Source organism: Oryx dammah, unplaced genomic scaffold, assembly GCF_014754425.2.
Source record: "Oryx dammah isolate SB20612 unplaced genomic scaffold, SCBI_Odam_1.1 HiC_scaffold_17, whole genome shotgun sequence".
NCBI classification, from domain to species: domain Eukaryota; kingdom Metazoa; phylum Chordata; class Mammalia; order Artiodactyla; family Bovidae; genus Oryx; species Oryx dammah.
Window position 1 is genome coordinate 14600447 of NW_024070201.1, and position 9298 is coordinate 14609744.

The window sequence follows — 9298 nt, forward strand, 5'->3', positions numbered from 1 at the left end:
GAGCAACTGAGCCTACAAGCTACAACGAAAATAAGATGTAGCCAAATAAATAAATAACATGTGTTTTTTTAAGAGAAAGAAAGAAAGAAACACTGGATTTGGAGATTTCCCCTTGCCATGTAGTAGCTGAGTAATTCTGGGCAAGCAATTGCTTTAATTCTCATAAAAGATTAAATATGAATTCTTCATCAATAATGTCTCCCACCCCGCTTACCTTACATCGGACATTTTAATCTGGAATTGCTTTGTAAATTGAAGCACATCACAGTGTTTTGATGGTGCATCCCCTTCTCAGAGAAGTCTGAACCTAGGAATTTTAACCAGATTCTTTCATCTCCCCTAACCTCCACCAACCACCCCCACTCCCCAGCTTTCCCATGGTTTATATTCCCCAGGAGAAGATCAAAGAAGGAGCTCTTCTCTAGTCCCTGTCTCTGGGAAAGTAGGGCAGGCAGATCTAGTAGCCTGGAGGGAGTTGAGTCTAAATTAAACTGAGGCACTCCCAGGACCAGAGACACCAACTCATCAAAACTTACATTGCTTGGCCTGAGTGACAACTAAGCTCCTTAAGTCTCCTAGACAAATTCAGTAAAAATGAGGATTATTCATACTATCATTTTAATACAGCATTTTAATAAGCATGTGCACTTAAAAATAAATTTTTATTCAATAATGTGTTTAACCTGAGTCCATCCAGCAAGCGTTTTGCATTAGTGCAGGTGGCATCGGTCTGTCATACCCCCCATTAGACTCTGGAGTCTCTAAGGTACAGTGTTTCATCCAAAAAGCTGACAGCGAGCAACATTAGTGTCAGCCCTGTCCCCAGGAGACAAGCAAATAGGTTGAATAACCAGGCATAATATCTGTCTTCAGGAATGTTTTCTTTTGAGGAGGAAAACAGAAAGAAAGAAAGAAAAATTAACCTACAACTTTCCAGGACTCCTCCCAAAGCCTAAACTCTGACCTGGCTCTGCAAATGTCCAATTCCCTAAAAGTTCCAGAACCATCTATTGGCATGTTCTCTGAGGAAAGCAGCCCAACTTCCACACTTCCTTTATTTGGCCCAAAGAGACAGTCTTAGATGTCTCTGAAAAGTGCAGGAAGGGGTGGAAGGAGGAAAGCATCACATTTTCTTTTCTGATAACTGTGAATTTCCCTTGCTTCATCTGGCTTTCAACTTTCATCAAAACAAGTTGTTTACCAAGATTAATGTTGGATACAATCAAGGCCCCAGATCATTCTACCTGTGGGTACAGAGGCTCAGGAACACTGGGCTCAGATTACACTCTGCTTCCGCGGGGCGCTTCCCCACCTTATTGTGGGTTGCTTTCTGCTGATTTAAAGCGAGATGACATGGAGACAGATGAGTGCAAACCACAGACATTATAAATTGCAATTTGGCCTCAAAAGATGAATGAAGAAGCAATGCTTTGATCTGTGATTCAGAGCTAAGCTGCAGTATTTACAGAAAAACATGTCTTTGGGGAAAGGGAGAGAGAGAGACAGAGAGATTGAGGCAGAGAAAATAGCCTTTGGGTATTGAAAAAAATATTTTCTCAAATTACAGATGACTTGAAGGAACTTGAGGGTGTAGGCGGAAAGGGCAGGGGTTTTCTTGCAATTTTGTTCAGCCTGTAAGGGTTGACATAGAGGGGACATACACGATGGGACATCTGGTCTGATAAAACATTGCAGCACCAAACTCGGTTCATACCTGACTATCCTGTAATGCAAGGCTGCAGCTGTAGCTGCAGCCGTTTAGTCGCTTAGTCATGTCTAACTCTTTTGAGACCTCTTGGTGGACTGTAGCCTGCCAGGCTCCTCTGTCCGTGGGATTTCTCAGGCAAGAATATTGGAATGGGCTGTCATTTCCCATGCCAGGGGATCTTCCTGATCCAGGGATCGAACCCACATCTCCTGGTTGGCAGGCTATTGTTTACCACTGAGCCACCTGGGAAGCCCAATGCAGGGCTACAGAGAAATTGCTCCACAGCACGTGGATGCCCTCCGGCTGCACTGTAGCTCTTTCATGGATGCCGTGTAACCAGGGAGGTTGCCCTCTGGGCCAACCATCTCTCTGCCTTTCCCCCTGTGCTACGTACACAGCTATTCTGGGGACTCCTGAGGACGGAGAGACTGAAGACCATGATTGGGCAGCCCCTTGACTTCACACAGGACTCAGATGTCTGTGATCGACCAAACTTGTCTTTATAGCACCTGCCGGTGCCGACTTGTCTCCCCACTCCCCTCTTAGCCCTTGATCCATTTAGAATCTGTGTCCTCATGGAGTGGAGAGACCTACCAGAGGTCAGAGAATCAGTCCTTCCAAACTGACAGATGGTCAAAAAGAAACTCAGAGAGGGAACATGCCATCCCCAAGTCCACACAGCTGACTGCTGTGCTCTGCTTTGGGGAACAACAAAACTTCATAACATATCGGTCATATGACAGAATACCCCAAAGGAAAAAATGCCTAAGGGAATGTCTAATTCTCTCCCATCCAACTTCCCCCTTCTGCTCCCTCTGGAGTAAGGAATGCTCAAAGACCCTTTTAGCATTTCCCTCCCTTAGGTGGAAAAACACAGATAAATGTGGAATCTGCTAGTGAAATGCCCAATGATATATTAGAAATAATTACTACTACCAATATTTATTGACTCAGTTACTAGACTCAGGCCCTGCTTATCTGTATCAACTTATTGAATTCTCATAAGCCCTCTGAGATGGGTACTTTGATTATCCCCATTTGAAATTAGGAGGACACAGAGATTTAGAGTCATCCCAAGGCTACACATTTAATAAAGGATGGAGGCAGGCCCTGCCCTCATGCGGCTCCCAGCTGGAATAGAGTCCCACTTCTTTAACTGTTACGAGCAGATGTCAAACCTTGGTGTGTTTCCAGACCACCCTTGGTGCTTGTGGGCAAGTAAACAGCCAGGCCTCACCCCTGGATTCCTCAAAGACGCCCTCGGTCCAATTCCCCCACCTCCCAGTTTTCTCTTCTCTTTGTCTCACTCTGAAAGCATTTCTTGGCCATTCGTGCCGCTTATCAAACAGCGGACCATGCTCCTCCCCACAAACCACTCCCTCTCAAGCCCCCATCTCTCCTGTGACCTCCCTTTGAAGGAGGCTCTAGAGCTTTCATCAAGGTCTCCTCCTCCTTCCCTGATTCCCCAGCTGGGCCTCCTGGGCTCCACATCCCTCTCTCCCATCCCTCCTCCACCACCCCCAACAAACCTCCCCTTGATCTTAGACCTCGTGGGCCTTGCCTGCCCTCCCCTAGCTTTTGTTAATATACACAGTGTTGTTTTGTAAACACAGTGGATACTGACACCTGTCCTAGCTGTATACTTAGCTTACTTTATTTCTTGGGGAGTAGGGAGCTGGGAGGAGGGGAATTTGTGCCAAAGTCTATCTCTTTTCAATTGCCTCTTATTCACCCAGCAAATATTCATGGTGCGATTTCTGTCTGCTGAGCACCGCACTGGTGCTGCCAACAGAAAGCTGAACAAGACAGAGCCCCTGAGCTGACCATCTAACTCTGAAAAATAAGGGTAATATCACGTCTCTTTCTGTGCAGGGCTGTCTGTTCTTCAGTCATGCACTCACTTATGCAACAGAGGGGTGTTAAGCACCTTCCATCCTGCCAGGCACTTTGTAGGAGCTTTGAACAGGGACTCTGCTACTCAGGACCTTAACGGGGAGAGACTCAGCAGAGAACTGTTATCCCATAAGGTCACTGTGAGGGCCAGAGGAAGACTTCTCATACGCCGTTGCTCAGTCGTTTCCAACTTTGCGACCCCATGGACTGTAGCCTGCCAGACTCCTCTGTCCATGGGATTCTCTAGGCAAGAATAATGGAGTGGGTTGCTGTTTTCCTTCTCCAGGGGATCTTCCTGACCCAGGGACTGAACCCTCATTTCCTGCACCGCCAGCATTGGCAGGTGAATTCTTTACCACTGAGCCACCTGGGCTTCCCAGAGGTAGACTTGCCACTGCCTAAATGAGTCAGGAAAAGGCTCCATAGGTCCCTTGGAGCTAACTCTTGAAGGACTAAGTTGCCTGGTGCAGGATGGAGAAGGGTGCTCACGTGGGAAACACATATACTAAAATTGCAATGATGTAGAGATTAGCATGGCCCCTGCACAAGGATGACACACAAATTCATAGAGCATTGCATTTTTTTTTTCATTAATTTTTTTTTTTTAATCGAGACGAGAAAGGTACACAGGCAACATCACAGGCAGGGGTAGAGAGATGTGAAAAGGAGACTGCTCAAAGGAGGCATATTGATGTCTGCGGCTCTAGGTGGGTATGCGAAGGGGAGGGTAGGAAGTGAAAAGTGAAATGTGGGCTAGAGACAGCAATGGGAAGACCCCCCACTCCTTCCTGCTGGGCCATCATTCACTAATCTAGGATGCTACTACCACTTCTCAATGCTCCAGAGGGCCTGGGGCTTTCTGCTCCTCACCTTTTACCCTGAAAATCTCTTGTCTGTTCCCTTGACCATATCCAACACTATCCCTCAAGGATCCTTCTCTTCAGACAGTGACCTTGGCACCACTTGGCCCCATGACCTCGTATGAGTCATCAGCCCACCTCACAGACTGCCAACCATTACTGCAGGAAGAAATCTCAGGGCCCAAATGCTATACAAGAATTTAATTATGGGTCACAGTTTAATTACTTAGTCCGGCTTTATATGACTTAATTTATAAATAGAATTTACAGTTCCCTTGTTTCTTTCTCCAGCCATTTAGCTCATTAGGCTTGGAGCCAGCAGTGAAAAGATAAGGCAGAGAGGGCAGGGTACTGGGAGAAGTCTACCCCAGCAAGAAGCATTTTATCGCTGGTACTGTTAAGAATTTCCAGTGGGAGATGATCATAAAAAAGGAGATAGACTTGTAGTTGGTTTTATTGTTGTTTTTAAATCTTATAAAGCCAGTACCCATCCCCCTCCACTTCTCCCCCATTGCCTGCACCCAGGAACAACCACACCTCCATGTCTCTGCTCCAGATACAATCTTTAGTTCCACATTAAGGCCAGCTCTCTGCAACAACCTGCTGGGCATTTCCCAGAGGCCTTCCCAAAGAGCATTCATTTATTCCACCAGCATTTATTTCCATACCTACTATGTGCAAGGCACTTTTGGCCAAGAAATGAAAAGCTGGGATAAAACGCAATAATTAACAGTTACGGCCTACTCAGTATGCACCAGGCATTATGCCAAACATTGCATTTAATTTTCGGAATGAAGAAATGAGGCTCTGTTTGTTCAAAGCAGTGGCTCTGGACCCTGGCTGCATATTGGAGTCACCTGGGGAACTCTGATGCTGGAAACCATCCTCTAGAGGTTCTAGTTTCATTGACTTGCAGTATGGCCTGGGCATCAGGTTATTAAACAAAACCTCCTCAGGTCATCTGATGTGCAGCTATGTTTAAGAACAAATGATTAAAAAAAAAAGAACAAATGATTTAGGTAATTTTCCTAAAATCCCACAGATAGAACAGGGAAGGCAGGGAGGCTGGCCAGTCGGCCTCCTGAGCCCTACTATGTGCCAGACCCAGCTCTAGGTCCTTTCACTACCAAGTGATAAAACAGATGACAAATGCCACAAAAAAGATAAAATACTATTGCAGATCAAAGGACAACGAATGCAGGGAATCCTTTATGAAAGAGGTCACTTATGGGTAATTTTTTTCAAGAATTTGCAGGCTACACAGAAGTGGTGGAAAGGATCAGGCGGGACTTCCAGGCAGAAAGAACCATGTGAGCAAAAGTGTGTAGCTTGGGAAACATGGCAAATGGACAAGAAACAAGAAACAGATCCCGTGTGTGAAAAGACAGCTGAAGGAAATTTGGCAGGAAAGTCAGGGACAGGTTGTGAAGGACAAGGCTTTCCAAACCATTTGAGGTTGAAGTACATGTGGAATAATGATCACATTTGTAGTACAAACCAAGGTAAGTGGACAAGGCTGTCACCATCTGTCTTAGTCTGTTCAGGCTGCAATAACAAAATTGTTCTTTACCTGCTAAGTCATTTGACTCTTTTCGACCCCATAGACTGTAGCCCACTAGGCTCCTCTGTCCATGAGATTTCTCAGGCAAAAATACCAGAGTGTGTTGCCATGCCCTCCTCCAGGGGACCTTCCCAACCCAGAGATCGAACCCGTGCCTCCTGCACTGCAGACAGATTCCTTACCACTGAGCCATCTGGGAAGCCCCACAATAACAAAATACCAAAGGCCTAAAAACAACAGAAACTTATTCCTCCCAGTTCTGGAGGCTGGAAGTCTGAGAACATGGCTCCCGTAGATTCAGTGTCTGGTGAGGACCCACTTCCTCATTAACAGCAATCTTCCCACCATAACCGCACATGGCCCAAGGAACAGGACATGTCTCCAGGGTCTCTTTTATAAGGACACTAATCCCACTCAAGAGGACTCCAACCTGATGAGCTAATCACTTCTTAGAGGCCTCACCTCCAAACATCGTCTCACTGGGTATTGGGTTGAACAGTTCAGTCTATAGCCTCATCTCAGCAGATCTGACACACCTACTAGGAATCTTTGGCATAAGGCCTGGCAAAGGATCCAAGAAGTCTAAACTTCAGTCTCTGGGTAATGGGAAGCCAATGAAAATACCATATTGAAATGAAAAGATTGTGATAGGATGGAAGTTCATTGTCATAATGACTTCCTAAAGGCAAAACCTGACTTGAATTTTCCATCAAACACTGCTGCTGCTGCTAAGTCGCCTCAGTCGTGTCCGACTCTGTGCGACCCCATAGACGGCAGCCCCCCAGGCGGCCCCGTCCCTGGGATTCTCCAGGCAAGAACACTGGAGTGGGTTGCCATGTCCTTCTCCAATGCATGAAAGTGAAAAGTGAAAGTGAAGTTGCTCAGTCGTGTCTGACTCTTAGCGACCCCATGGACTGCAGCCTACCAGGCTCCTCCATCCATGGAATTTTCCAGGCAAGCGTACTGGAATGGGGTGCCATTGCCTTCTCCGTCACCAAACACTACTTGTGTGATATCTTTCTTACTAGACTTGGTTCTTCAACAAAAGGGATCATGCCATACTCGTGTGTGTGTGTGTGTTTGTGTGTGTGTGTGTGTGTTTCATTTTGTAATTCGTATCTAGCACAGATCTTGACAGACAGGAGGTGTAAAATTAGAAACAGACTTTGAACCACTAGGGCATCCCTGGTGGCCCAGATGGTAAAGAATCCGCCTACAATGCAGGAGACCTGGGCTCAGTCCTTTGGTTGGGAAGATCCCCTGGAGGAGGGCATGGCAACCCACTCCAGTATTCTTGCCTGGAGAATTACATGGACAAAGAAGCCTGGTAGACTATGGTCCATGGGGTCATAAAGAGTCAGACACGACTGAGCGACTAACTGTTTGAACTACTCATTAAATTCCATTCAGCAGGCAGCCACCTATTCCAATGTTAAGAGGCAAAAGTTGATGCAAATGCATGTACATTAGAAAGAGAAGGGGTGTAAGAGTCAGAAGACCATAACATCCTATCTTTTAACTTTTGCCTTATATATTGAGGTGCTCTTATGTTGGGTGCATACATAAATATTTAAGGTTGTTATATCTTCTTGGATTGATCCATTGATCATTATGTAGTAACCTTCTTAGTCTCTTGTAATAGTCTACTTTAAAGTCTATTTTGTCTGATGTAAGTATTGCTACTCCAGCTTTAATTTCTATTTGCATGGAATACTTCATTTTCAGTCAGTGTCTCTAGATCTGAAAAATAAATATATATATATATAAGAATTTATATATATAACTTCAAGTAAATAAATAAATAATAAAGATTGGGGGGAAAAATGCACAACTTGGAAGTCCTGGGCAGACACACTTGGTTTCCAGGGATATTCCCCTTGCTCTCTGTGTCTCTTCTGTAACAGGAACAGTAAAACCTACCTAGCAGCACTGTTGTGAAATAGCACATCGCAGAGTCCTGACACACAGCGGGCTCTCAGAAAAGTCTGTTAGCTTAGCCCCAATGCCCTTGACCATATTTTATTTTCAAATTCTTTGAATCAAATAATGAGGATCACATTAATGATACTAATTTGTCTTATGTATACTCTTTGTAAATATTTGTCCTATTGGATGTGTGTATGGCTGAGGAGCTACAACTCCTGAAAGTTCTGCTATTGCTTTTAGTTAGCCTTCTACACAACCACCAGGTAGGAATCATCATACCTATCATTTACTGAGAATTTGCTATGTTTCAAGTCCATCCAATGCAAAATGTTTATATACTATCTGCTTTCATCTTTACAATAAGCCTAAACAAGAGTTGCCAAATCTGGCCCTGGCCTGTTTTTATTTTGTATAGCCCACAAGTTCTGAACAGTTCATATATTTTTGAAGATTTGACATATAATACGCACACTACATAGCTAGTGGGAACCTACTGTGCAGCACAGGGAGCCCTGCTCACTGCTCTGTGCTGACCTGGATGGGTGGGACGGGGGTGCGACGGGAGGGACATCGAACAGGGAGAGAATCTATGTGTACAAACAGCTGAGTCACTTCCTTGCACTGCAGAAGTCAATGCAACACTGTAAAGCAATTGTGCTTCAATAAAACAAACAAACAAACAAAAAAGGTATGCCACGAAGATTATATGCTGCAAAGCCTGAGATATTAATTTTATTTACTTTTTAACTGATGGAAAATTGCTTTACAATTTTGTTGCTTTCTGCCATACAACAATATGAATCAGTTATAATTATATATCTTCCTTCTTGAGCCTCCCGCTCCTCTCTTCCATCCCACTCCTCTAGGTCATCACAGAGCTCCCTGTGTTATTTAGCAATTTCCCACAAACTAGAAAATTAGAGACACCAAGGGAACATTTCATGCAAAGATGGGCTCGATAAAGGACAGAAATGGTATGGATCTAACAGAAGCAGAAGATATTAAGAAGAGGTGGCAAGAATACACAGAAGAACTGTACAAAAAGGATCTTCATGACCCAGATAATCACGATGGTGTGATCACTCACCTAGAGCCAGACATCCTGGAATGTGAAGTCAAGTGGGCCTTAGAAAGCATCACTACGAACAAAGCTAGTGGAGGTGATCAAATTCCAGCTGAGCTATTTCAAATCCTGAAAGATGATGCTGTGAAAGTGTTGCACTCAATATGCCAGCAAATTTGGAAAACTCAGCAGTGGCCACAGGACTGGAAAAGGTCAGTTTTTATTCCAATTCCAAAGAAAGGCAATGCCAAAGAATGCTCAAACTACCGCACAATTGCACTCATCTC

The 9298-nt window shown here is 44.7% G+C and overlaps 1 non-coding gene across 1 annotated transcript; it reads left to right on the forward strand.

Annotated features, from left to right (window-relative positions):
• The first annotated feature begins 4082 nt into the window (after positions 1 to 4082).
• LOC120877160 lies at positions 4083 to 4187 on the forward strand. The gene has a single exon (XR_005724285.1). It is a non-coding gene; the product is annotated as a U6 spliceosomal RNA (small nuclear RNA).
• The last annotated feature ends 5111 nt before the right edge of the window (positions 4188 to 9298 follow it).